The sequence below is a fragment of the Bradysia coprophila genome, chromosome X, assembly GCF_014529535.1.
Source record: "Bradysia coprophila strain Holo2 chromosome X, BU_Bcop_v1, whole genome shotgun sequence".
NCBI lineage: Eukaryota > Metazoa > Arthropoda > Insecta > Diptera > Sciaridae > Bradysia > Bradysia coprophila.
In genome coordinates this window covers 2,477,575-2,482,832 of record NC_050737.1, presented here as the reverse complement: position 1 = coordinate 2,482,832, position 5,258 = coordinate 2,477,575, and positions in this window count along the sequence as shown.

Below are 5,258 nucleotides of genomic sequence, written 5' to 3'. Positions count from 1 at the left end.
TTTTTTTTTAACAGCACAAATATGCCGCATGCGGACAAACGATGAAAGTTTCCTTTTTTCGTTTCTTCAGTAAAAAAAACCTGCAGAAAACAAAAGCAATAAATTTACAAAAAAGACCGATGGTTCTGAAACCATTAATAATATCGTTTAACAAAAAATGAAAAAAAAAAAAGATTTTATATTTATTAATAAATATATTTACATTTATGAAAGTATAATTAACAAATGAAAAAAAAAGAAGAATTAACATTATAAAAGTATATTTACAACATAAAAATGACATTAAATTAAAAAGAGAGAAGAAAATTGAAAATGAAGAAGAAAAAACATTAAAATAAACAATAATATTTTCATGTTAACAAATTTTACAAAAAATTTTTTGGTGTTATTATATATATCAAGTAATAAAACATATATTTAGTAAAAAAAAAACAGAAGAATATAGAACTTTAAAAACATTTTTTGAAATATTATGTATACATGTATATAGAGAAGTAATAATAATTAACAGAGAAAAAAAACATTAAATTAAAAAAAATAAAAGTAAAAAGAAAGAGAGAATGTATTTTTAAGGTTTCACATACTCATTTCAAAACTACTGATATTTAGATAAAATGACAGAAAAAAACAGAAACTATTCTATTTATATGAATGTTAATTTCATTAAAATATTTTGAATCTTAAACCAGTTTTTAAATGCGAAACCAAAACGAAGGATACCTTAAGTCACTATTACTTCATTGACATTATCGTTAAATCCACGGCAGAGTTCAATCAGAAAATTTATTGCTGTCTCGTGTAACGGACCAGTGGAAACGACTGAAGATGGTTAGACCACGCTAACCTCTGACCGCCACTTTATCCGGAGGTCGAAACATCATTTTATCTCCACTTTCGCTTCACGCGATCCATGGGAAAGGGAAGAGTAATTATGATCTGTTTGTTTGTTTTGGTGTTTGTTCTGCATATTAAATAACGCCACCCCTGGAATTAGTATGTTTTCCAGGTAAAATAAAGTTTTGTTCTGGTCGATTACAAGGTTAACTTTACTCTGTCGTCTTAAAACTCATTTCCCCGGTACTTTCCTTTATTTATTTATTTCTTGGTTTTAATGCCTACTTAACAAAGCCGACCAATCACAGTTTAACATTAATTTTAAATTCAGTCCACCCATTCAGTTCCGTTTCCTTGTCCTACACATCACATCAACAGTTAATTCTGACTTCACGTCACGTCAATATAGTTCAATTTAGTTCAATTCAAACTTTGAGGGCCTATTTTAAGGAATTTATTTACTAAATTTACCGAAATTTCCAAAAATTACCAAAAATTACTAAAATTACCAAAAATTACTAAAATTACCAAAAATTACTAAAAATTACCAAAAATTACTAAAAATTACCAAAAACTCACCAATTTTCTTTAAAACACAAAATGGCATTGCCACGGTGTTTGTTTCATCATCAAATTCAGACAAAAAACACTTCAACTATTCAAAACTTTATTATTGGCTTATGAATTTTCTGTGTTTGATTTTTAATGTCTGCTGCTTCGAATACGCCATGAAACCAGGGTTGCTGATGTGCATTCATATTTTCCTTTGGGCGTCTGTTTTTCTTCTCATTCCACACATTTACAGCATCGGCGGGATTAAAATTTTCCAACGATCCCATATTAGTGTTCACACATAAATAGTTAGCCAGGGTCTCTTGTGAGAATGCTGACCGGTCGGGACTTTTAAATTTGTTGTAAACGTCTGGGAAATGGGTGCATTGTTAATACTTTTGATACAGCACACAGATATGCATTGTAAAAGACTTACTGATCAGCCGTTCGACATCAGCCGAATGCGGTTTAGCTGCTGAGATTCGTGCCAAAGAAACTTTTATTGATTGGAGACCTTCGGGCTTAATAGCGATGACAGTCGCGTTTGCAAATGACCTACTAGCTTGTAGATAATAAACGCTCGCTGATTAGGGGTAAAGAGTAGTGCCCCATTAGCGTTGTTCGCTTTTTTTATCAATTGGACATCGTACAGTGAGATTATTCTTCCATTTGTGACCACTTTATCAAGGAATAATTCTTCCCAGCCGTCTTCAACAGGTGTAGTGCTGCAGCGCTGTAATCGTTCGAATAAATTTTTTTTTTTTTCGATCGACATCAACCAGAGTAATGTCATCGGATTGACATCCTTTCTGAAACGCTTTCACTAGACCTAAGACATCGGTTAGAAACGTGATGAAATGCAAAGTGTCGTAACTGGTCCAGAAGTTTAAGTGACCCTGGAGATTGAATGACTTGAAATAATGTGCAGATACGCGCCAATTTCGCAGTACAGCGTTTAACAATTTGAATACATATTCAACCCATCTTATAGCAAAATATGCAGGGTATCTGAGTGGTTTGTCGAATCCTTTCTCTTCAGCAACGGCGAGTAGATTTTGTGTTCGTTTTCCTGAAGTTCCGAAAAGTTTTGATAATTTTCTTGCGCGTGCGATGAGCATAGCAATGATGTTAATCAGGCTCACCGATTTCCAGGCCAAGTTTGTCTTGTGAGGAACACACCATATCGATATCAATGGTAAATTAACAGGTGATGCATCTCGTAATCTTTTTAACTGTGCCACTAGTCCATTTAGACGGCCTAAATGAAAAACAAATCAAAAGATTAATGGAAATTTTAACTATTTTATTAGCTCCTCTTAATTACCGGTTCGGAAAGCCCGTGTAATATAATTACGCTGTTAACTATTTGTCGGTAATATACTTGATATGTTTCATGTCAGCACGGCCCCTGCACCAGTGTAAACACTGCACATATTTGCAATGTATATATTGATAAATGTAAACATTTATTGATACAAAATTTCCCACGTAAATCAATGCGCAAATTGTGTAATGTAAAATAAATCCGAGATTAATCATCTACTCAATTTACGGCAGTCAAACTTCTTTCTGGGAAATTCTTGAAATTCTTGGTATATTTCATTTCCATTTCGTACATAAAGACCAATGAACGCTGAAGGAAAATCATCATTAGTTAATTCGAAACAATCCTAGTTGTTGCGTTAAAATTCAGTGGTCAGATCAATAATTAACAAAAAAAAATGAAATATTTCATTTTCGCTCTTTTCTTTGTAACATTGGCTGTGTTCTTCGACCAAAGTTTTTCTCAACCGTCTGCTGCCGAGACTGAAATTGCACAAGTCGACGAGGCTAGAATCGTCAAGCGTGGCCTTTTCGACTGTCCACAATACTGCTGGGGTAAAGTTGGTAAGTTGATTAAATATGCTGCATTTTACAAAAAACGATGTTGAAATTTCTGTCTCAAATCTTATAATCGTCATTAAGTCGCAATATTTAGTCACGACATGGTAAATACACAGGCAATGGATGTATTTACTATGTCGTGATTTAGTGAATATTCTGTGCTGTGTTGGCAATTAAATTTATTTGTTAATTTCATGTCATAGAAAGAAGAAATGCGCGATGCACGAATCGAAACGATCACTATCAGGGAGCACAAGCAATTTATGGCGTTTGTTTCTGTTGCAAATAAGCTTTAAGTTAAACTAAAAATATTTAGAAAATAAAAAATGAACAACTAACCATCACAGTCATAACAATTGCAGTTTTGATATAATAATTTCCACCGTTCAACAAGAGAAGTTTGTTTTGGGCCTGTGAGGCTTAGCGAATATCCCTTTAAATTATTGATCTCTGTTTGATCGTAGATCGACAAATTGCTTCGATAGTTTCGTATTTGGAAATGAGCTTGAATTGTGAATTTATAGTTGAAAGTCTTAGACAGTGTTAATATAACAAACAATCACTCAGGACAATGCTTCAGTGCTATTTAATGTGAAAATATTGACCGAGGTCGACTTTAAAAACACAAGAACATTTCAATTTAATTTAAGATTTTATTTATTTATTTATTTAGCGTATGGTGATTACACACTCAATTACATAAGTCATTATAGCGAAATCGAACAATTAAAACTAAGACATAAATTCACAACCAAAATCACATACGAAAAAAAGGTATCACAGTACGTTAGATTGTCTTCACAGGTTCAACTTTCCGAGCCAGTTCAAAGCTTCCGTGGACAAAGCGATAATCATTTCAATGTCACCGTCGAACTTTAAGATTGGACAGTCGTACAGTATATGGGTCATCGTCTGTCGTTCATATCCACATTGGCAACTGGGGTCGTTGTTGATGTTCCATTTGAAAAGCATGTCATTTAAGATTAAAGAGTGCACTCTTCGAAATTTTAGTTGCCTAGCTTAACTGTGACTTTATCCTGAATCTGAATTTCCTTTTTTTCTTTCAGACATAAAATTTACGTAATTCAGATCAGTTTATAAGATCAGTTTACAAGAATGTGTAACGCTAGAAAATAGGCCAAGTGCCAGTTAGAGCGATACCACTTCAAGGGTGCTAAAAACATTTCACAATGAAAACGGTTTCTGTTTCGATCTGAAACGAATGCAAGCATTTAACATAATTTATCTGTCTAGAACGATAATCTCGAGCTAGGGAGTTTTTGTTTATCTCGATATATCTGTTCTCGACAGATAAAATATGATATGCACCTATTGCCAGACTGTTATTTTGACGTGTAGGCATTTTGACCCACGCCTTCGGCTGGGGCAATAGTGTCCTACACGACAAAATACCAATCTTGGCAACAGATGCATAATATATAATATTACACACTTGTCATGAAGAAGTCGAAGTTTGCTGAGACTGATAGTGATAAGTGTGTACTCTATTTTATTACATAAGCGAAAACGTGACAACAACATAGACCTGAAGTGTAATTTTTGAATTATTCTTCCAGTTAAGTAAATTCGACATCCGAACACCGCCTCGACTTCTTCGTGACAACTGTCTAACATATATTATCTCATCGTATTGTGACTTGGTCATGACAGCGGCAAAGAGGCAACAAAGCTGAAAGGGTTGTTATACATTTTTACATGTACACGTTTAGCGAATGATAAGCGGAATGAAAAAGATTTTCGAACTTTATCAATATTCTATTACTTATTGCATCAGAATGGACATGTAGGTGTGTAGTGAGTACTTAAATGCCCGAATATTACTCTATGGAATGAAATGGTTTTTTACGATTGTGTGGCACACTGTCAAGTACCACTCATGCTTGAAGTGCGGTGGTGTGAGTGGAAGCTGGTAAATTGCTAGCTTTGAAGATTTTCAATTCGCTTTGATAAAATTAATTAAAAATTCA